The 24,180-nt window shown below is 54.3% G+C and overlaps 1 protein-coding gene across 4 annotated transcripts in view; it reads left to right on the forward strand.

Annotated features, from left to right (window-relative positions):
• Positions 1-23,392: 23,392 nt before the first annotated feature.
• Positions 23,393-24,180, forward strand: part of ELOVL1 (ELOVL fatty acid elongase 1) — a 36,526-nt gene continuing 35,738 nt past the window's right edge. The window contains exon 1 of one of the 4 annotated variants that reach the window (XM_075914593.1): positions 23,393-23,526. The gene's annotated coding sequence lies outside the window, so the exon portion shown is untranslated. The remainder of the gene's footprint in view (positions 23,527-24,180) is intronic. The other 3 variants (XM_075914589.1, XM_075914592.1, XM_075914591.1) reach the window with 3 other exon arrangements.

Raw genomic sequence — 24,180 nt, forward strand, 5'->3', positions numbered from 1 at the left:
GCTGTCGACCGTGAGTGGGAGCTACATGATTCCCTGGTAAACGGCACTTTTGCTGTATGGTGGCCCTCACTACGGACCCGTTCACCTCTCAGAACGGCCAGGACGTAGAGCATAGCGCTCCAGAGACACCTAGTGCTTCATGTGTAGGCCAGCATCCTTGCTGCTCCTCTCTTGGGTCTTGCAGAGATTCATTAGGACAAGGCTCGAGTCATCCTCATGGACCTCGTCTGGACCAGACAGCTTGGATTCCCAAGTCTTGTCCGCCTGTCGTCTCAGTCCTCAATCAGAATTCAGCCCTTTTCCAATCTCCTGACCCAGGGAAGGGAGGAATCGCGCATCCCAACCCTCAAACACTCATCTTGGGTATGGCTTTTGCATGGGCATCAACTCAAGAACATTTCAGCCCTCGAGCCATGAAAAGCATCCTCACTTCTAGTCCAAACAATTCCACTGTCTGGTGGCCCTCACTGCGTAGGCACAACAGAACCGTACGCCGCCAGAAATTCCAGGGATTCCCTTTATTCAGCACTATCGTCTTTCCTTCAAAGCAGCTGGTCTTTCCATCCGCTTTTCTGAGGTGACCTAACAGCAGTCAGTTCCTACCTTCATATGGGAACTCAGGTTTTACTGACTGCCAGATTCTAGGGGGGCCAGTTGGAGCCTTTCTGCCGGGAAAGGAGCCCCACCCTCAACGGGACCCAACCCTGGTCCTCTCAGTGCTCACTAAGCTGCCCTTGGAACTGCTGCTCCATGTGCCTGGCCTTGCCTATCTAGGAAGGTTGCCTTCCTGGCAGCCATCACCTCAGCCAGGAGTGGGTTGCAGGGTAAGTACAAAATGACAAACTGAAATGAGTCCAAGCTTGGGCGAGGGAGTGTTTCCGTGGTGTAGAGAGGCTCTGCCCAACATGTAGAAGGAGGGCCTTGAGAATAAGAAGTGATAAGGCCCGAAGAAATACAATGTCTGGTTCAAAGAATAACGACAGAGATAAGGGGCAGTTTCTAAACAGAAGGCCTCTGACTAATAGGGGAAACAAGATGGTTTTAAATAAAGAGAATGAGCCAACATGCCCCTCCCCCAACCCACACCCCAGCGGTACAGCCGGTGTGAACCCATAATGTCAGAGGGTATTAAGCAGGGAGCGATCTCGGAGCACCTCTGTTCCATAGAGACAGTGTTGTAATACGTTTGCATCCCAAGCCCCCACCTGCACCCCCAAAAATGTGTTTGAGGGTCACCTCAACCACTCTGCCCTGTGTCTTCTCATGAAATCACACTTGTCTGAGGAGAGGAGACTCCACTCTCTTGGTGTGAGCCTTTTACCTACCGAGGAGAGAACCCATCCGTAGCTGTATCTTTGACTCTGCTCTCCCCGGTGTCAGCTCCAGCCTCTTCATGGGGTGAAGGCTCATTCCGCAAGAGCACACACAGTGAATGGCTTTGTACCTCCCCTGGGCACCTACAGAGCAGCCCCACGTTGGTGAGGCAGCATGTGCCAGGACAGGACTGCTACAGATAGCATCCTTAGCCCTGCCTCCTCCTTGAGCACAGTCCCCACAACGGGGCACATCTCGAGACACTGCCTCGGGGAAGAGCGAGTTACCAACTGTGTAGTAAGTGGGGGCCCCTTGAGCTGGACGGCCCCTGTCAGGATTCCACTCCTCCTTGCCCTCTGCTTTGCATCAGGTGGAGGCACAAGTAGAGCAAGGGCGATTGTGTGGACCAATGAACACGGACTGCAGGGGTAAGGGCCACGTGCTCACCCTGGTGCACTACAGACAGGGCCCGCACGTGCTCACCCTGGTGCACTACAGACAGGGCTCCCACAGCTCAAAGAACCTCCTGTTCATATAAGATCAGTAACTTTCAGTCTCTCTAAGTAGCCAGCTCCAGTGCTTAAGCACCTTATATGTTAGAAATTCCTTAACATCCAACATTCAAACAAAGCCGATTATTTCTTATCTCAGTGGACATGGAGAACAATTGATCACAGTCCTGTTTACGTGGGTCTTTTGCATAGTTAAAGACTGTTACTAATTCTGCCCCTCAATTGTCCCAAAATTGGTCATGGCACTCCAGCTAAAGGCTTAGCAGTGCCCAGCAGAGTGGAACAATTACCTCCTGGGCTGTGTCTACATTGCACGCTTCTTGAGCAAGAACAGCTGTTCTTGTGCAAAAACTTGCTGGCTGTCTACACTGCACACGCTTTCCTGCATGAGTAAATTTACAGTACAGCATCGGAAAACAGGGCTTCTTCTTGATGAGTTAGTCCTCTCTCCACGAGGAATAAGCCCTCTTGCGCAAAAGCTCTTCCACAAGAGGCCAGTGTAGACAGACAACGTGAATTTCTTGTGCAAGAAGCCCCTTTGGTTAAAATGGCCATCAGAGCTTTCTTGCACAAGAGAGCGTCCACACTGCCATGGATGCTCTTGTGCAAAAGCACATGGCAGTGTGGATGCACTCTTGTGCAAGATTTTTTGTACAAGAACTCTTCTGTAAAACAGTTCTTGCACAAGAAGCCTGCAGTGTAGACGTAGCCCTGTGATTTTATTGCTGCAACAGGTCTTGGTTAGCTAGTTGTAATCCACTGAGTCCCTGTGAGTTGTGCATCGCTCTAGTTCAGAGTGTTGCACCGTACAAAGTTAGTTGCTGCACAGAAGTGTAATTGCATCACATCAACACCAGGATCTGTATCAACCCAACCTGTCATCTCATCAAAAAGAACGCTCAGCTTATTATGACTAGCTCTGTTGTCCACATATTTGTGCTGACTGGCATCAGTTCTGTTGCTCTCCTTTCATTCGTTGAACTGTCTGTTATCCACTCCATTGCTTTGCCCAGCTCGATGCCAGTCTGGCAGGCCTGTAATCACTGGGGCAGTCCTGTTTACCCTGGCCCTTCTTCCAGTCTGGCGAACTCCCCCAGTGCTTGCAGTCTTACTGAAAATCACCGTTAAGACCGGCGAGCTGGGCAGCCAGCTCTCTTAAAACACTGGGGTGCTAGTTATCTGGACCTGCTGATTTATCAGCTCCCAGGCCAGAAGGAGCCATTGTGATTCTCTAGTCTGACCGCCGGGGTAGCACAGGGCAGAGACCTGCCCCAAAAAGAATGTCTACAACCCACGTTCTCTGCACTCTTACTGCATAGGTGCTGCTCAGGTTCAGTGGCCAAATCATGTCACTTGGAGCCACTCGCTTTACATGGCTGTGTTGAGCGGCTGTGTAACATCCTCCGGAGTGGTGGGTGGAATGGAAAGTCTTGTCACTGTACAACGTGACTACATCAGCGACTTTCCCCCAAATACAGAACAGACACTCTTGATTGCTTCTGCCTTCTGCAAACGTCTCCTGTTTGCATCTGTGCCGGGCCGGGTCTGGGCACAGCTGAGGGCGTCCGCTCAGGGCGAATTGCTCAAATGCGGGCTCCTTACAGCCCCTAGACTGGTGACCTCTCCAAACAGGCCACAAACCAGTCCCACAGAGCGCTCCAGCAACCTGCCTGAAGCCTCCCCACCAAAACCCCTCCGACATCCCAGCAATATCCGTGCCCCAGATGGCCCCAGGCCTCATACACAGGTGAGGGGTCTAGAACCCAATCTCACCTTCCTCAGACAAGTTCTGTCTGGTTCCAAGAAACCAGCCACAGATCCCTGGTCAATTTACCCTCTGGACCTTACCCACAAATCATGCTGAGCCAGTCCTTTAGCATCTACCAACTAAAGGTTTATTACTACAATAAAGAAAAGCATGAGAGTAAGATTGCTGAAGTATCATATGTTACATGCATTGAATCTCCCAGTTAAATTTTTTTTTTTTTTGAATTAATGGATATTGCCTATCTCCTAGAACTGGAAGGGACCTTGAAGGTCATTGAGTCCAGTCCCCTGCCTTCCACAGCAGGACCAAGTACCATCCCTGACAATTTTTGCCCCAAATGGCCTCTGCAAGGATTGAACTCACAACCCTCGGTTTAGCAGGCCAATGCTCAAACCACTGAGCTATCCCTTCCCCCATGTTGTGATGTAGCAGAGATGTTATAGCTGCTGGCTTAAAAGTCCTTGGTGCACATCTTAGGTCAGGATGGGTCCACAGGTCTTTCCGGCTCTTCGATCCCTGCACTGCTGCCTCTGGGATGAAGGGCTGAGCTGAGCACCATGATGAAGTCGGCCATGTGGCATATCTATATCTCCTTCCTGGTCTCTTCTTGGCTGCAGCAGGTCACCTGGCCAGCAGCCTATCCCTGTGTTCCCTGCTGGTAGCCCTTAAGTGTCAGGCCTCATTCTTGAGGTGAGTCCTTGGCCTATTGAGGGCTATTTTCCCACAGAGCCTCGCTAATTAGCGTGTCTATAGACTGAGCTGCTTTGCCCATAGTTCAACCACATCCAGAGAAACATTTGGTATCCACACGAAGCACATGCTTATAACTTCACACACAGACATTATATAATTACATGAATAGAATATATGGAATCAGTAGAAAGTAAGCTTTAGTTTGACATCTCACATGGCTCCCTGGGTGCCACTTTTGGGGCCAACACGCCCCCCCCCATGGGTGCAGCAGTGACCTGGCTACTCCCCTCAAAATCCAGTAACGTGACACCCCCAATGGAAATTGATGCAGGAAGTGATGCCAGTAACATCACTGAGGGCATCATAGGCTTCCCCATGTTCTGGCTCTGTGTCATCACATGTTCTAATCCAATGTTAGAAACAACAGTATAGAGCTGGATCAGTGTATGAGAACCCAGTTTGCCTAAAATAGGCTTCATTACTGCAAGGTCTGTCATAGCGACAACCACGTCCTTGCATTGTCTTAGAATCCCAAGGTAAAACTTGGTAAAACCCAGAGCTACTTGGATCTGCCTTTGTAGCATGATCCCCGTGTGTGTCAGGTGATTTTGCCCAGAGCTGAAGAAAGTAGTGAATTTATCCAGGCCAGCTCTGGCAACTCTCTGAACAACAATTAACATTGTGTGAATGCAGGTATTCTCATCCCAAATAGTGTAGGCATTTTTGCGCTTATCCACGAAAACAAAATGGTGGCGTGCCTCAGTTTCCCTTATCATACAGCACCGTCTGGCTGGAACCTTCCTTGTCCTGTAAGAAGTTCCAAGACCAGTTACAAGCATTAACCATGAAATTGTGATGTTTCTATGTCCTTTTACATACAATCTGTCACTTGGCACATTTCCTGACAAGTTACAAGGTGTTTCCATAAGATCAGGCACGTCATACATCCTTACAAGTCTAGGTAACCACAGCACATTGGGTACAAAAGTTAACATCAGTAACATGCATCTGACGAAGTGGGTCTTTGCCCACGAAAGCTTATGCTCCAACACTTCAGTTAGTCTATAAGGTGCCACAGGACTCCTTGCCGCTTTTGCAGATTCAGACTAACACGGCTACCCCTCTGATACTTATCAGTAACAAGAACACTCCTATATCAGGGCTACGTCTACACTGGCATGATTTTCCGGAAATGCTTTTAACGGAAAAGTTTTCCGTTAAAAGCATTTGCAGAAAAGCGCGTTTAGATTGGCAGGACGCTTTTCCGCAAAAGCATTTTTTGCCGAAAAGCGTCCGTGGCCAATCTAGACGCGCTTTTCCACAAAAAACCCCAATCGCCATTTTCGTGATCGGGGCTTTTTTGCGGAAAACAACTCTCTGCTGTCTACACTGGCCCTTTTGCACAAAAGTTTTTCGGAAAAAGACTTTTGCCCGAATGGGAGCAGCATAGTATTTCCTCAAAAGCACTGACAATCTTACATGAGATCGTCAGTGTTTTGCGGAAATTCAAGCGGCCAGTGTAGACAGCTGGCAAGTTTTTCTGCAAAAGCAGATGATTTTGAGGAAAAACTTGTCTGTCTAGACACAGCCCAGGTGTATATTGACAAGATTCTCCATCAGGCCCCTTCTCTGGCCCCACACCATTGCAGTTTTGGCCCCTCAGGTTTAAACTGCAAGTTTTCTTGGCCAAAGCAAGTCCTGCCCCTCCCTCTCGTCCTGTGGGCTCAAAACCTTAACCCTCTGGCTTAACCAAGACAAAGGGCTGGCTGGGCGACTCCCTGGCTTGCAATGGCCTTGGAACTCTCGCCCTTCCCCCACTCAGTGGGGTAACAGCAATAAGCCATAGACTCTCATGTCTCTCCTCTGCGCACCTCCAACCTCTGTTTCCACATGGAACCAGATATCAACCTCCCTGATTGAGTCTGAGTGTCCACCGTGTCCAGAGACGGGAGCTTAATCGCCATCTCCTGCATCCTAGGGAGAGTGACCACACAGCTGTTCTGCTCTGCATACTTAGCTACCCAGCCCTTCTCCTGAATCTGAGACACTAACTTCCCACTCTCCTCATTCACCTGGGAAGAATCCTGTTCCATACCCACTGACTTCCCAGCAAGCTGGTCACCCACAGTCACTTGGTTATCAGCCTGTTCCAATTTTCTGGCCTCATCTGGAACAACTCTCAGTCCCTCTGAATCCTCTCCACAACCATCCACACTGGATTTGTCTACATCCAAGTCAGTGGAGTCGCTGTTAAAAAAACAATTCTGTCCGTCAGGCACTGAAACAGGTGCCTCACACAACAAACTGTTGCCTTTTACAGGTAGAGCTTTCTCCTGAATGCCTTCTCCAAGCAAGGACCTGTCACCTCTCTCAGTTACAGCAAACTGCTTGCTACAAGCACTGCCAGGACTCTCCTCCCTATGGGCTTCCTTAAGCAACTGTTCACCCTTCTCTGGCTCCACAGCAGCACTGCCCTGCTGAGCCCCAACCAACTCCTCCTGCAATTCCTTCACTCCCTGGGTCATCTCTGGCCCCTCCGGTGGATTCACAGACAATCCCCTCTCTGGCACACAGACAGACTCACAAGATACAAGGTCAGAGGCACCTTTTCTCCCTTTGCAGCTCTCTGTCTGGCTGTAAACTTCCATCCCATCATTAGGCACCAGAGTAAACGTGCCCTCATTCTCTCCTTGTGCCTGGGCTAAGGGGTCACCCTGGTCCCACAGAGTCGCTCCTCCATCTTCCAGCAACACAGCAGCATCAGGCACAACATCGGTGTCAGCACTGTCTAATCTCTGGGGTCCTGGCAGAACACTGTCTGAATCTACCCAGGTCACAGCCTCCTTCTCCCCAGCAGACTTGTGATCCACTATGACCCCCAACCATTGTCTGAAGTACTCCTTCCTAGGCTGCCATTTCTCATGTTGTGTATGTGCAGCTCATTGTTCTTCCTAAGTGGAGCGCTTGTCCTTATTGAGTCGCATCTTGTGTATTTCTGGCCATTTTTCCAATTTGTCAAGATCATTTTGAATTTTAGTTCTGCCCTGCCAAGCACTTGCAGCCCCTCCCCACGTGGCATGATCCACAGACTCGAGAAATGTGCTCTCAATGCCCTTATCCAAATCTTTCATGGAGATTCTGCATAGAATCAGAGTCAGGGCAGTATGTCCTTCCAGACTGACTGTGAGCCACTGATCACCTGATTTTCCAGTCAGCTGTGCATCCGCATGATAGTAGGTTCACTTAGGATGTATTTCCCTAGTTTGCGTATGAGTGTCATATGAGACCATCTCAAAAGCTTACTAAAGTTGAGATCTATCACAACTACTGCTTTCCTCCTAGCCACAAGGCTTATTATCCAATCAAAGAAAGGATATTAGGTTTGTTTAACATGATTTGTTTTACAAATCCATACTGACTGTTACTTATTATCTTCAAGGTACTTACAGACTGATTTCTCCCCCCCCCCCCCCCACTTTCTTTCTGGGTACCAAAATTAAGATGACTGGTCTGTAATTCCCTCGGTTACTTTTATTCTCCCTTTATAGATGGGTACTAAATTACTCTTTTCCAGTCCTCTGCGGTCTGTCCTTTCCTCCTTGAGGTCTCAAAGATGATCACTAATGGTTATCTCTTCAATCAGTTCCTTCAGTTTTCTAGGTTGTATTTCATCAGGGCCTGCCCAGTTGAAGACATCACACTTGTCTAAGTAATTCTTCATTTACTGATTCCTTCCCTATTTGACCTCAGATCCTACCCCATTTTCAAGGATGTTCATTCACTACCTTGGAAACAAAAGGAATTTAATCTGCTGTTGCTGCATTTTCTATTGTCTTTCCCTCCACATTGGGTAATAGGCCTGTCCTGTCCTTGGTCTTTCTATTGCTTCCCATGTATTTGTAAAATGTTCTTTATTACCCTTTTATGTGCCTGGCTAGTTCCAATCTTATTTTGTGCCCTTTCTAATGTTGTCCCTGCATTCCTGTGTTGCTGGTTTATGCTCAATCTTTGACATTTGACCTAGTTTCCACTTTTTGTAGGACTTTCTTGATTCAGATCATTGAAGATCTCCTGGCTAAACAGGATGGTCACATACATTACTTCCTATCTTTCCTACACACTGAAATGGTTTGCTCTTGTGCCCTTCCTTAATAGTGTCTCTAAAAAAAACCCGCTGAGTCTTCTGAACTCTTCTTTTCCCTTGTTTCCCATGGGATCTTGCCTACCCGATTTGATAAAAACAACAAACAGTCTGGTAGCACTTTATAGACTAACACAACATGTAGCTGGGATCATGAGCTTTCGTGGGCACAGCCTGCTTCTTCAGATGACTGGAGTTATGCATTTAGGATGCGTATTCCCAAAATAAACAGGGGAGGGGGAGAAAAAGGGGAGTGAAGAAAAAGGGAGGGGGTGGGAGACAGAAAGCAGAGGGAATTAGTAAGTATCTGAAGACTGAAGCAGATAAGAATCAAAGTCAATAGATAGACTCCTGTGTCAGGAAGGATACTACACAAAGCAGAATCTCAATGCGCGGATGAGACGATGGTGTAGGGAAGAGGGGTTTGGCTTTATTAGGAACTGGGGACACTTTGGGGAGAGGGGGAGCCTATACAGGAAGGATGGGCTCCACCTAAACCAGAGTGGAACCAGACTGCTGGAACTGAACATTAAAAAGGCCGTAGAGCAGTTTTTAAACTAAGAGATGGGGAAAGCCGATTGGTGCGGAGATGCACGTCAGTCGGAGGGAGACTTCTCTTAAAGGAGAATCCATTGATAGAGAATCTCTAAGCTGTAGTCAGAAAGAGAGGAGGGGAGAGGGCAAACCATGGGCCAGAGCAGACAAACAACCGCATCCAAAGGAATCCAATGCATCAGGGAAGGGCAGACAAAGAAGCAGTGGCAAATTTTGAAAGTGCTTGTACACAAATGCTAGGAGTCTGACTAATAAGATGGGTGAACTAGAGTACTACGTATTAAATGAGGAGATTGACATAATAGGCATCACTGAAACCTGGTGGAATGAGGAAAATCTGTGGGACACAATCATACCGGGATATAAAATATATAGAAAGAATAGAGCGGGCCGGGTGGGTGGCGGAGTGGCACTGTATGTGAAAGATAATGTAGAATCAAATGAAATAAAAATATTAAATGAATCAACATGCTCAATAGAATCGCTATGGATAGTAATTCCATGCTCCAATAATAAGAAATTAGCAGTAGGGATATATTACCGACCACCTGACCAGGACAGCGATACTGACATTGAAATGCTGAGGGAGATTAGAGAGGCTACCAAAATAAAGAACTCTATAATAATTGAGGACTTTAATTATCCCCATATTGACTGGATACATGTCACCTCAGGAAGAGAAGTGGAGATAAAATTTCTCAATGGCTTAAATGACTGCTTCTTGGAGCACCTGGTGCACGAACCCACAAGGGGAGAGGTAATTCTCGATTTAGTCCTGAGTGGAGCGCAGGATCAGGTCCAGGAGATAACCGTTACAGGACCGCTTGGGAATAGTGACCATAATATAATAACATTCAACATTCCTGTGGTGGGGAAAACACCTCAGCAGTCCAGCACCCTGGCATTTAATTTTAAAAAGGGGAACTACAGAAAAATGAGGAGGTTAGTTAAACAAATTAAAAGGCACAGTGACTAGAGCCAAATCCCTGAAAGCTGCATGGAAACTTTTTAAAGACACCATAATAGAGGCCCAACTTAAATGTATACCCCAAATTAAAAAACATAGCAAGAGACCTAAAAAAGAGTCACCGTGGCTTAACCACTGTGTAAAAGAAGCAGTGAGGGACAAAAAGGTATCTTTTAAGAAGTGGAAGTCCAATCCTAGTGAGATAAATAGAAAAGAACATAAACGCTGTCAAATCAAGTGTAAAAATGTAATAAGAAAAGCAAAAAAAGATTTTGAGGAACAGCTAGCCAAAAACTCAAAAAGAAATAACAAAATGTTTTTTAAGTACATTAGAAGCAGGAAGCCTGCTAAAAAACCTGTGGGTCCCCTAGATGATCGAAATATAAAAGGAGCAGTCAAGGATGATAAAGCCATCGCGGAGAAACTAAATAATTACTTTGCTTCAGTCTTCACAGTTGATGATGTTGGGTAGATTCCCAAATCTGCACCGTCCTTTCTGGGTGATGAATCTGAGAAACTGTCCCGGATTGAAGTGTCAGTAGAGGAGGTTTTGGAACAAATAGAAAAACTTAATGTTAACAAATCTCCAGGACCGGATGGCATTCATCCAAGGGTTCTAAAAGAACTCAAATGGGAAATTGCTGAACTATTATCTGTGGTTTGTAACCTATCCCTTAAATTGGCTTCCGTACCTAATGACTGGAAGGTAGCCAACGTGACACCAATATTTAAAAAGGGCTCTAGAGGTGATCCTGGCAATTACAGACCGGTAAGTCTAACTTCAGTACAGGGCAAATTAGTCGAAACAATAGTAAAGAATAAAATTGTGAGGCATGTAGAAGAACATAATTTTTGGACAAAAGTCAACATGGTTTCTGTAAAGGGAAATCCTGTCTTACTAATTTATTAGAGTTCTTTGAAGGGGTTAACAAACATGCAGACAAGGGGGATCCAGTAGATATAGTATATTTAGATTTTCAGAAAGCCTTTGACAAGGTCCCTCACCAAAGGCTCTTGTGTAAATTACATGGCCATGGGATAAGAGGGAAGGTCCTTTCTTGGACTGAGAACTGGTTAAAAGACAGGAAACAGAGGGTAGGAATAAATGGTAAATTTTCAGAATGGAGAGGGATAACTAGTGGTGTCCCCCAAGGGTCAGTCCTGGGACCAATCCTTTTCAACTTATTCATAAATGATCTGGAGAAAGGGGTAAGCAGTGAGGTGGTAAAGTTTGCGGATGATACCAAACTGTTTAGGATAGTCAAGACAGAAGCAGACTGTGAGGGACTCCAAGAAGATCTCACCAAACTCAGTGATTGGGCAACAAAATGGCAAATGAAATTTAATGTGGATAAGTGTAAAGTAATGCACATCGGGAAAAATAACCCCAACTATACGTACAGTATGGGTACGTCTAGACTACAGGCTTTTGTCAACAGAAGTTTTGTCAACAGATACTGTCGACAAAGCTTCTGTCGACAAAGAGCGTCTAGACTACATTCAAAGCAAGCTGCTTTGTCGACATGGCAGTGTAGACGCAAAGGACAGTTTAGATGCAATAACGCCTTCTGTCGACAGAACTTTGTGTCAAAAGGCGTTATTGCTCGTAAAATGAGGTTTACCAGCGTCGACAAAATTGGCAGAGAGAGGACGCTCATTAAGTTTGCAGGTGATACCAAGCTGGGAGGGGTTGCAAGTTCTTTGGAGAATAGGATGATAATTCAAAATGATCAGGACAAACTGGAAAAATGTTCTGAGGTAAACAGGATGAAGTTTAATAAGGACAAATGGAAAGTGCTCCACTTGGGAAGGAACAGTCTGTTTCACACACACAGAATGGGAAGCGACTGTCTAGGAAGCAGTACTGCAGAAAGAGATCTAGGGGTCATAGTGGACCACAAGTTGAATATGAGTCAGCAGTGTGATGCTATTGCAAAAAAAGCAAACATGATTCTGGGCTGCATTAATAGCTGTGTTGTGAGCAAGACACAAGGGCTGTGTCTAGACTGGCAAGTTTTTCTGCAAAATCAGATGATTTTGCGGAAAAACTTGCCAGCTGTCTACACTGGCTGTTTGAATTTCTGCAAGAACACTGACGACCTCATGTAAGATCGTCAGTGTTCTTGCGGAAATACTGTGCTGCTCCCATTCGGGCAAAAGCCCTCTTGTGCAAATGATTTGTGCAAAAGGGCCAGTGTAAACAGCACAGAACTGTTTTCTGCAAAAAAGCCCCGATCATGAAAATGGCGATCGGGGCTTTTTTGTGGAAAAGCGCGTCTAGATTGGCCACGGACGCTTTTCTGCAAAAAGTGCTTTTCCGGAAAAGCATCCTGCCAATCTAGACGCGCTTTTCCGAAAATGCTTTTAACGGAAAACTTTTCCATTACAAGCATTTTTGAAAAATCATTCCAGTGTAGACGTAGCCGAGAAGTCATTCTTCCACTCTACTCTGTGCTGATTAGGCCTCAGTTGGAGTATTGTGTCCAGTTCTGGGCACCACATTTCAAGAAAGATGTGGAGAAATTGGAGAGTGATGAAAGGTCTAGAAAACATGAGCTATGAGGGAAGACTGAAGGAATTGGGCCTGTTTAGTTTGGAAAGGAGAAAACTGAGGGGGGGACATGAGAGCAATTTTCAGGTATGTAAAAGGGTGTCACAAGGAGGAGGGAGAAACTTTGTTCTCCTCAGCCTCTGAGGGCAGGACAAGAAGCAAGGGGCTTAAAGTGCAGCAAGGGAGGTTTAGCTTGGACATTAGGAAAAACGTCCTGCCGGTCAGGGTGGTTAACACTGGAGTAAGTTGCCCAGGGAGGTTGTGGAATATTGAAGAGCAGGTTAGATAAATGTCTAGCAGGGCTGGTCTAGACAGTATTTGCTCCTGCCGTGGGGGCAGGGGACTGGACTCGATGCCTCTCGAGGTCCCTTCCAGTCCTAGTGTTCTAGGAGTCTGTGATTTCCCAGTAGAAGTCGAGGTACATCGAGGGCCCCGTCTCCACTTCTTTGGATGATTTTGTTAGTTTAAAAAAATCTTCATCACCCGGCAGGCACCACCCTGGTGTGTTAGCCTGGCTGTCCCCACCCAGAGACTCTCAACAGGATCGCCTCCCAGTTCTACTTTGACAGCTTTGCTATAGAGCACAACTCCTCCTCCAGTTCTGTCCTGCCTGTCTTTCCTGACTAACCTGTACCCGGATCCCCCCAAGTCTCTGTGATGCCAGTAATGCTGTAATTGTGGCTCTTCACTGGTCTTTCTAGTTCTTCCTGTTCATTCCCCACACCTGGGTGAGCATGCGGACAGCTGGGATGTTCCTTAGATTTCCCTTCTTTGTTCCCCCTGTCTCACCTTTGACCCTGCTATGTCCATGTGCCCCCAGATCCCAACCCTTTCCCTAGGTCATTGTATTTTGGGCTCGTCTGTGGGCCTCTCTCTCCCACTCTCCATCAAAGTCAGGGCCTGTCTCTGCTACAAAATCAAGTCAACTTAAGATGACATAGAGCCACTGGGGTAATCCCTTAGATTTCCAATGTCTCAGCTATTCTGCTTCTCTCAGCAGTGCACGTCCTCGCCGGGCGGGCTTACACTGACTTCCCAGACACTGGGGGGGCTGGCAGCTGGAGCTATAACAGCGGTGGGGGGCAGGTCGGGGGGGGCAGTGGAGGGCCCAGTGAGCGGTGTCAGGCCTTGCTGTGACGGGTGGGGGGCAGGGTGGGGGGGCAGTGGAGGGCCCAGTGAGCGGTGTCCGGCCTTGCTGTGACGGGTGGGGGGCAGTGGAGGGCCCAGTGAGTGGTGTCAGGCCTTGCTGTGACGGGTGGGGGGCAGGGTGCGGGGCAGTGGGGGGCCCAGTGAGCGGTGTCAGGCCTTGCTGTGACGGGTGGGGGGCAGGATGGGGGGGCAGTGGGGGGCCCAGTGAGCGGCGTCAGGCCTTGCTGTGACGGGTGGGGGACAGGGTGGGGGGGCAGTGGAGGGCCCAGTGACCGGCGTCAGGCCTTGCTGTGACAGGTGGGGGGCAGGGTGGGGGGGCAGTGGAGGGCCCAGTGACCGGCGTCAGGCCTTGCTGTGACAGGTGGGGGGCAGGGTGGGGGGCAGTGGGGGGCCCAGTGAGCGGCGTCAGGCCTTGCTGTGACGGGTGGGGGGCAGGGTGCGGGGCAGTGGGGGGCCCAGTGAGCGGCGTCAGGCCTTGCTGTGACGGGTGGGGGGCAGGATGGGGGGGCAGTGGAGGGCCCAGTGAGCGGCGTCAGGCCTTGCTGTGACGGGTGGGGGGCAGAGTGGGGGGGCAGTGGAGGGCCCAGTGAGCGGCGTCAGGCCTTGCTGTGACGGGTGGGGGCCAAGGTGGGGGGGCAGTGGAGGGCCCAGTGAGCGGCGTCAGGCCTTGCTGTGACGGGTGGGGGGCAGAGTGGGGGGGCAGTGGAGGGCTCAGTGACCGGTGTCCGGCCTTGCTGTGACGGGTGGGGGGCAGAGTGGGGGGGCAGTGGAGGGCCCAGTGACCGGTGTCCCGCCTTGCTGTGATGGGTGGGGGGCAGGGTGGGGGGCAGTGGGGGGCCCAGTGAGCGGCGTCCCGCCTTGCTGTGACGGGTGGGGGGCAGAGTGGGGGGGCAGTGGGGGGCCCAGTGACCGGTGTCCGGCCTTGCTGTGACGGGTGGGGGGCAGGGTGGGGGGGGCAGTGGAGGGCCCAGTGAGCGGCGTCAGGCCTTGCTGTGACGGGTGGGGGGCAGGGTGGGGGGGCAGTGGGGGGCCCAGTGACCGGCGTCAGGCCTTGCTGTGACGGGTGGGGGGCAGGGTGGGGGGGCAGTGGGGGGCCCAGTGAGCGGCGTCAGGCCTTGCTGTGACGGGTGGGGGGCAGGGTGGGGGTGCAGTGAAGTACCGTCCCTGCCGCAGAGAGCTGCTGGCTCCTTGGGACGGCGCTGAGCACAGAGGGGCGCGGTTCTCCCGGCCCCGGGACGCGGTGACGCCCCTGCAGGAGCAGAGGGGGCAGTGCTGAGGAGGGGGATGCTGGTGGCTCCTTGGGACGGTGCTGAGCACAGGGGAGCGCGGTGACGCCCCTGCAGGAGCAGAGGGGGGCAGTGCTGAGGAGGGGGATGCTGCTGGCTCCTTGGGACGGTGCTGAGCACAGGGGAGCGCGGTGACGCCCGTGCAGGAGCAGAGGGGGCAGTGCTGACGAGGGGGATGCTGCTGGCTCCTTGGGACGGTGCTGAGCACAGGGGAGCGCGGCAGAGCCCCTGCAGGAGCAGAGACGGGCAGTGCTGAGGAGGGGGATGCTGCTGGCTCCTTGGGACGGTGCTGAGCACAGGGGAGCGCGGCAGAGCCCCTGCAGGAGCAGAGACGGGCAGTGCTGAGGAGGGGGATGCTGCTGGCTCCTTGGGACGGTGCTGAGCACAGGGGAGCGCGGCAGAGCCCCTGCAGGAGCAGAGACGGGCAGTGCTGACGAGGGGGATGCTGCTGGCTCCTTGGGACGGCGCTGAGCACAGAGGGGCGCGGTTCTCCCGGCCCCGGGCGCGGTGACGCCCCCAGGCGCTGCAGCCCGTCTCTGCTGCGGGCCGGGCCTGGCCTTGAGCCAGCGCGACTGGGAGCTGTGAGCTCGGCCATGCCTGTGCTCGGGCGCTGAAATGCAGGGGCCAGAGCCCAGACCATCTGGGGGCAGAAAACAATTCCCCGTTTGTGTGGCCTCTCCCAGAACAGCCCCCGCTGTGACAATGGGCCCCTCTGTCCACAGAGAACAGCAGCCTGTTCAGCCAGACTCCAGTGAGTTCCCCTTCCTGCGCCGTCCTGCACCAGGGCTGTTAGGTCCTGCGGCGCCCATGGGCCCTCGGCAGCGCTTCATAGACCAGGGCCGAGCTTGCTCCCTGCACCGCCGCTCTGGGCCTGCTGGCCGTGTGCTGGGTGTTCGCACCGCCCCACGCAGCGGTTCCCCTCTTGAGCTGCTGGGCTGCATGGAGCCTGCGCTGGGCCCTGCAGGAAAGGCAGCGGCCTGGCTCAGTTTGAGGCTGACTAGGGGCAGGCAGGAGCCCTGTTCAGCAGTCTAAGAACACAAGCTAGAGCCTGTCCACTGGGGAGCACACAAGCCCCCGCCCTCCCCCTCTGGAAAAGGGGGGACCCACTGAGAAGCCCCAGCTGGACCCTGGGGGCCATGCCTCTAGCTTACTGACTTGAACAGCGCCTGGTTCGGTGTTCTTGGGCCAGGAGCACAGGGGCCAGTTCATGTATTTCTCTAGAAGCCTTTTCTCAGTGGTCTGTGTCCTGGCCAGAGTCCATTGCCACCGGCCCCAGGACCATGAGGCGTCCTGGTGCCCAGGAAGACTGTATTCTGTGAGTGCCTGGGAAGGTTATGGGCCCAAAGAACACGCTTGGGAGCCAGCTCAGGGCGCGCACACCCCTGCAAAACGACAGGCTTTCTACAGTGAGCACCTTGGGATCCTGGTCCTGGGGACCCAGGGACCACCTTAGTGGGGGGGGGCATCAGGCTCCCCCCAGGCTGCTGAGCAAGAGTCAGTTTCTCTGCTACAAGCTGCACCCTGCGAACTGGTCACAGCAGCTGGCTCAGTATCTGCGGAGTAGCTGGAGTCTTGCATCCAGGTGTGGGCCCTGTTATGGACAGGGTGCAGGCGCACCGGAACCAGTCCTGACCGCCCTCCCAGAAGGAACAATTCTCAGCAGCCTCCCTCGTATCTCAGCAAAGGGAGGAGTCATCGAAGCCTCATAATAACAAACCAGAAACTTCCACTTTTTCATCTGCTTGATTCCTGCAGCGTCTCAGGTTTGACGTGGGGCTACAAACCAGTCCAGCTGGACCGCTCGTCTCCGCTGCTTGGGACCATTTCCCTGTTTTTATTAGCAATGGGAATTAATGCCAGATGGCAGGGGGCTCCTGGATGCTCTGCCATTCAGTGTGAGATCTTGCCCTCGCCCTCCATAGCCTCACTCCCTCTTCCATCCCAGGTCAGAGATCAGCTTTGCTTTGGTCTGCTCAGAAGTAGGTTTGAACTGAGAGATGGTGCGGCAAGAGGCAAGGGGGATGGGGCTCTGTTCACACTGGTTTCTAATTTAAAGAAGTGGGGCCTTTGCCTATCTTGGACTTGAGAAAACAAAACACCCTTATAAAGAAAGGCTCCTTCCTTGCCGTGCATCTGGCGGCTTTCATCCCCGCGCTTTTCCTTCAGCTTTGCTTGGCAGCTGTGGCTCTAGAAGACACAGCCCTTTGGGTGATCCAGCGCTCCTGAGGAATCTACAGAATGCCTGAAGCAGCGAACCTCAAAAGGGAACGGCTGGGTGGGTACCTGGGCCTCCGTCCTGTCACATGTAAAATTCATCCGTTCCTTCTTTGCCGCTCTGGGATCATTCCAAACCCAGTTCAGAGGATGCTCTTTAGAGGAGCCCAATTAGAGTTAACTGTGTCAAGAGCTTTTCTTCAACAGGGCTCCCTTGTAGCCAAGAAGGCCAGTGGCATATTAGGGTCATTAGGAGGAGCAGTGCCAGCAGATCCAGAGATGTCATTATTCCCCTTTATTCGGCTCTGGTGAGGCCACATCTGGAGTATTGTGTCCAGTTCTGGGCCCCCAGTTACAGGAAGGATGTGGACACACTGGAGAGGGTCCAGCGAAGGGCAACCAAAATGATTACGGGGCTGGAGCACATGACCTATGAGGAGAGGCTGAGGGACTTGGGTCTGTTTAGTATGCAGAAGCGAAGAGTGAGGGGGGATTTGAGAGCAGCCTTCAACTTCCCGAGGGGAGGTTCCAGAGAGGCTGGAGAGAGGCTGTTCTCAGTAGTGACAGATGCAGAACAAGGAGCAATGGGCTCAAGTGGCAGTGGGGCAGGTCTAGGTTGGAGATTAGAAAAACTATTTCCCTAGGCAGGTGGGGAAGCACTGGGCTGGGTTCCCTGGGAGGTGGTGGAATCACCGTCCCTGGAGGTGTTTAAGTCCTGGCTTCACAGAGCCCTGGCTGGGATGATTGAGTTGGGTTGGTCCTGCTTTGGGCAGGGGGCTGGACTTGATGGCACCTGAGGTCTCTTCCAGCCCTAGGGCTTTGTGATTCTATGAAAATGTCTGTCTGCCCCCTTCTCCAATCCCCACAATATTCACTTCTCATTTGATCTCCGGTCCCTGAGTCTGTTGGCATTAACCACCTCAGTGACACGTATGTGCATCTTCAGCACTGCTTAGCAACGAGTTACATGCCAGGTTTAAACAACATGTATCGTGCACCTGCAATTTCATAGCAGGCCTTAATGGGATGGACAAATCCTCAACATGTAATGAAGGGTGTGCTTTTCAATTACCCTTTGCAATTAGTAATACTTACCTCTGATGCAGCCACGCTTGTACAGGGAGCTCACTCTGAGAAAAGATATTACCTCACCTGTCCGAGCTCATTAGTCACCAAAGTAAAAGAATCTACAGAACATCAGAACAGCCACACTGGGTCAGACCAACGGTCCATCCAGCCCAGTATCCCGTCTGCCCACAGTGGCCAATGCCAGGTGCCCCAGAGGGAATGAACAGAACAGGGTGTTGCCCATTCCCAGCTTCTGACAACTATCCCTGCCCATTCTGATAGTAGCCGTAGATGGACCCATCCTCCATGAATTTTCTTTTTTGAATCCTGTTATCTTGGCCTTTATAACATCCTCTGGCAAGGAGTTCCATAGGTTGTCTGTGCGTTGTGTGGCAAAATACTTCCTTTTGTTTGTTTTAAACCTGCTGCTTATTAATTTCATTTGGTGACCTCTAGTTCTTGTGTTATGAAAAGGAATAATACTTCCTTATTTACTTTCTCCATACCATCATGATTGTATAGATCTCTTTTCATATCCCCTTGACTTGTCTCTTTTCCAAGCTGAAAAGTTCCAGTCTCATATGGAAGCCGTTCCAGACCCCTCATCATTTTTGTGTCCCTTGTCTGAATCTTTTCCAAATCCAGTATATCTTTTTTGAGTGGTGCAACCACATCTGCTGACAGTATTCATAATGTGGATGTAACCTGGATTTATACAGAGGCGATATATTGTCTGTCTTAGTGTTTCTCCCTTTCTTATTGATTCCCACTATTTGCTTTTCTGACTGCTGCTGCACATTGAGTGGATATTTTCAGAGAACTGCCCACATGTTAATATATTTGAGTCGAGCACAATCAAACTGGCTCATGACATTATTGGATTAAGAGATGAACATACAGAGCATTGTTGCAACCACTGTTCTATGTTTGCACCAAACCTTGTGCAGCGTGGCCAAGTGAGGTGTGCGCAGAAAGCTGATGGTCACTGCTGCTGTGAGTCCTGCTCCGCTGCACGTAGCATCCTTGTGTCTGACGGGTGGCATGCTGGCTCCGTGCTTCTTGGAGATAGCAACAGGCTTGGCCCAGCTGTAGGGAAAGGACCGCTAGTCCAGTGACTGGCAGCACTTCCCTGACAATGCACCTCAAGTGCCAAGCCACAGCTGAGGAACTTGGCTCTTGCTGCGAATGTTCAGACCAGCATGGGTGTCACCGAATGACATTGACAGGGAGCATCTTTAAAACAAACCAAAGGAAATATTTCTTCATGCAGAGCACAGTCAACTGTGGAACTCCTTGCCAGAGGATGTTGTGAAGACCAGGACTTTAAAAGAGCTTAGGTCCATCAGTGGCTATTAGCCAGGACGGGTAGGAATGGTGGCCCTGGCCTCTGTTTGTCAGAAGCTGGGAATGGGCAACAGGAGAGGGATTGTACGTATAGTTGGGAGACTAGACATACAAAACGATGGGGACTAATTTGGCTACAACTACTCGAAAGAGAGAGACCGTGGAGTCACAGGGGATAGTTTTCCCATCACAGTCACTCAGCGTGCAGTGGCAGTCACAAAAGCAAAAACAGCAACAGAGCAAACATGTTCTCTGGACACGGTGGAGTACCCCGGAAACCCTCGCAGTGTAGACACACCCTAACACAGGTGGTCACTCCATGTCTGACCTCTCCATTCTCAACATCCAAGGAAATCTACACAGTTTCAAGAGATAAGTCTCGGGGCTTAAATTCATCACTTCACGAGGCACAAACTCATGGACTGAATAGAGGCACTGAATGTATGGCCCATTGCAACAACCTGTAACCCACTAAACCATGTCAACCTTGTGACCGCAGGACTGTTAACAGGCCACTTCACCTTAAATGGTCCCTTCAAACAGATGCAACGACTAAGCTAAAGTTCTAAGTTCTCTGTTTGGTCTTGACAGGTTTCAGAGGGAGCCGGGTTAGTCTGTTTCAGCAAAAACAACAAGGAATCTGGCGGCACCTCAAAGACGAACAATGTGATTGGAGCACAAGCTTTTGTGAGCCCCGACTCCCGTCATCAGCTGCATGAGGTAAGAGAAACAGACACATTCTGACGGTGTCACATTTGCACATGAATTCCAGCTCAGCAGTTTCACGTTGCAGCCTGGGTTTGAAGTTTGCTTGGGGATGGCGACTTTCAAGTCTGTAACTGTGTCCAGGAAGCTTAACATGTTCTCCCGCTGGTTTTTGTATGTTACCATTCTTGACATCTAATTGTGTCCACGTATTCTGTTGCATAGAGACAGTCTGGTTTGCCCAATGTATGTGGCAGAGGGGCGCTGCTGGCACGTGATGGCACAGATCGCTTTAGTGGCTGTGCAGGTGAGCGAGCCCTGGAGGGGGTGGGTAGGTCCTGTGGCGGTGGCACTAGGCTAGAGGTGCGGACAGAGCTGGCAGCGGGGTTCCTGGGTGAGTGTTTCGGGGGTGGGTGTGTGGCTGCTGGGGAGTCCGTGTTTCAGGCTGGGGGCAGTCTGTAGGCGAGGACTGGCCTGTCCCCATGGCCTGTGAGAGCGAGGGATTGGCCTCTAGGGTAGGTTGTAGCTCCTGGATGGTGTGTTGAGAAGTTTTAGCTGGGGGCTGTGGCGTCCTGTTGCTGTCCTTGTTGGGGCTCTCCTGTAGTAGGAGACTTCTAGGTACTGGAAGCTCCCCTGCCCCCCTTCTCCCACCCCACCCCCCGTTCCCCTGCCCCCTGCCCCCCCGCGTTCCCCTGCCCCCCCGCCGAATGGCAGGTCCCCTGCCCCCCCGTTCCTCTGCCCCCCTGCCGAATGGCAGCTCCCCTGCCCCCCCCGTTCCTCTGCCCCCCCCCGCCGAATGGCAGCTCCCCTGCCCCCCCCGTTCCTCTGCCCCCCCCTCCGCCGAATGGCAGCGCCCCTGCCCCCCCGTTCCTCTGCCCCCCCCTCCGCCGAATGGCAGCTCCCCTGCCCCCCCGTTCCTCTGCCCCCCCCTCCGCCGAATGGCAGCTCCCCTGCCCCCCCGTTCCTCTGCCCCCCCCCCGCCGAATGGCAGGTCCCCTGCCTCCCCGTTCCTCTGCCCCCCCCGCCGAATGGCAGGTCCCCTGCCCCCCCCCGTTCCCCTGCCCCCCCCCGCCGAATGGCAGCTCCCCTGCCCCCCCGTTCCTCTGCCCCCCCGCCGAATGGCAGGTCCCCTGCCCCCCCGTTCCCCTGCCCCCCCCCGCCGAATGGCAGCTCCCCTGCCCCCCCGTTCCTCTGCCCCCCCCGCCGAATGGCAGCTCCCCTGCCCCCCCCGTTCCTCTGCCCCCCCCGCCGAATGGCAGCTCCCCTGCCCCCCCCGTTCCTCTGCCCCCCCCGCCGAATGGCAGGTCCCCTGCCCCCCCGTTCCCCTGCCCCCCCGCCGAATGGCAGCTCCCCTGCCCCCCCGTTCCTCTGCCCCCCCCGCCGAATGGCAGCTCCCCTGCCCCCCCGTTCCTCTGCCCCCCCCGCCGAATGGCAGGTCCCCTGCCCCCCCGTTCCCCTGCCCCCCCCGCCGAATGGCAGCTCCCCTGCCCCCCCGTTCCTCTGCCCCCCCCCGCCGAATGGCAGGTCCCCTGCCCCCCCGTTCCCCTGCCCCCCCCCGCCGAATGGCAGCTCCCCTGCCCCCCCCGTTCCTCTGCCCCCCCCGCCGAATGGCAGGTCCCCTGCCCCCCCGTTCCCCTGCCCCCCCCCGCCGAATGGCAGCTCCCCTGCCCCCCCCGTTCCTCTGCCCCCCCGCCGAATGGCAGCTCCCCTGCCCCCCCCGTTCCTCTGCCCCCCCGCCGAATGGCAGCTCCCCTGCCCCCCCCGTTCCTCTGCCCCCCGCCGAATGGCAGCACCCCTGCCCCCCCGTTCCTCTGCCCCCCCGCCGAATGGCAGCTCCCCTGCCCCCCCGTTCCTCTGCCCCCCCCGCCGAATGGCAGCTCCCCTGCCCCCCCGTTCCTCTGCCCCCCCGCCGAATGGCAGCTCCCCTGCCCCCCCCCGTTCCTCTGCCCCCCCGCCGAATGGCAGCTCCCCTGCCCCCCCGTTCCTCTGCCCCCCCGCCGAATGGCAGGTCCCCTGCCCCCCCGTTCCCCTGCCCCCCCCCGCCGAATGGCAGCTCCCCTGCCCCCCCGTTCCTCTGCCCCCCCCGCCGAATGGCAGCTCCCTGCCCCCCCGTTCCTCTGCCCCCCCCGCCGAATGGCAGGTCCCCTGCCCCCCCGTTCCCCTGCCCCCCCCGCCGAATGGCAGCTCCCCTGCCCCCCCCGTTCCTCTGCCCCCCCGCCGAATGGCAGGTCCCCTGCCCCCCCGTTCCTCTGCCCCCCCGCCGAATGGCAGCTCCCCTGCCCCCCCGTTCCTCTGCCCCCCCGCCGAATGGCAGGTCCCCTGCCCCCCCGTTCCTCTGCCCCCCCCGCCGAATGGCAGCTCCCCTGCCCCCCCGTTCCTCTGCCCCCCCGCCGAATGGCAGGTCCCCTGCCCCCCCCGTTCCCCTGCCCCCCCCGCCGAATGGCAGCTCCCCTGCCCCCCCCGTTCCTCTGCCCCCCCGCCGAATGGCAGGTCCCCTGCCCCCCCGTTCCTCTGCCCCCCCGCCGAATGGCAGCTCCCCTGCCCCCCCGTTCCTCTGCCCCCCCGCCGAATGGCAGGTCCCCTGCCCCCCCGTTCCCCTGCCCCCCCCCGCCGAATGGCAGCTCCCCTGCCCCCCCGTTCCTCTGCCCCCCCGCCGAATGGCAGGTCCCCTGCCCCCCCGTTCCTCTGCCCCCCCGCCGAATGGCAGGTCCCCTGCCCCCCCCGTTCCTCTGCCCCCCCGCCGAATGGCAGCTCCCCTGCCCCCCCGTTCCTCTGCCCCCCCGCCGAATGGCAGGTCCCCTGCCCCCCCGTTCCTCTGCCCCCCCGCCGAATGGCAGCTCCCCTGCCCCCCCCGTTCCTCTGCCCCCCCGCCGAATGGCAGCTCCCCTGCCCCCCCCGTTCCTCTGCCCCCCCGCCGAATGGCAGCTCCCCTGCCCCCCCCTTCCTCTGCCCCCCCGCCGAATGGCAGCTCCCCTGCCCCCCCCGTTCCTCTGCCCCCCCGCCGAATGGCAGCTCCCCTGCCCCCCCCGGATCGCAGCTCCCCTGCTCGGAGCCGGGCCCCGCCCCGCGCTGTGCCGGGTGCCGCGCGCGGGCGGCCAGCAGGTGGCGGTGGGGGGCAGCTCGCCCCGCCCCTCTCGGGCCGGGCCGGGCCAATCAGCGGCGGCCGGGCGGCGGGGGCGGTGCCAGAGCGCTGGGGTGAAGCGCGAGGCCGCTGCATCCCGGGCAGGAAGCGCCGCGAGCTCCCGGTGGCGCCAGGCGGGTGAGTCCGGCGGGGCCTGGGCCTGGGCCTGGGCGGGGCAGCACGAGGGGGCTCCCTGCACTGCCCGGGGGTGCACTGCCCTGGGGGGGTGCACTGCCCGGGGGGGGTGCAGGGCTGTATGGGGGGGGGGGGCACTACATTGCCGTGGCGGGGGGTGCAGGGCTGTATGGGGGGGGGGCACTACATTGCCGTGGCGGGGGGGGTGCAGGGCTGTACGGGGGGGGGGGCACTACATTGCCGTGGCGGGGGGGGTGCAGGGCTGTACGGGGGGGGGGGCACTACATTGCCGTGGCGGGGGGGTGCAGGGCTGTATGGGGGGGCACTACATTGCCGTGGCGGGGGGGTGCAGGGCTGTACGGGGGGGGGCACTACATTGCCGTGGCGGGGGGGTGCAGGGCTGTATGGGGGGGGGCACTACATTGCCGTGGCGGGGGGGGTGCAGGGCTGTACGGGGGGGGGGCACTACATTGCCGTGGCGGGGGGGTGCAGGGCTGTATGGGGGGGGGGGGCACTACATTGCCGTGGCGGGGGGGTGCAGGGCTGTATGGGGGGGGGGCACTACAATTGCCGTGGCGGGGGGGGGTGCAGGGCTGTGGTGCGGGGGGGGGGGCACTACATTGCCGTGGCGGGGGGGTGCCAGGGCTGTACGGGGGG

Source organism: Pelodiscus sinensis, unplaced genomic scaffold, assembly GCF_049634645.1.
Source record: "Pelodiscus sinensis isolate JC-2024 unplaced genomic scaffold, ASM4963464v1 ctg65, whole genome shotgun sequence".
NCBI classification, from domain to species: Eukaryota; Metazoa; Chordata; order Testudines; family Trionychidae; genus Pelodiscus; species Pelodiscus sinensis.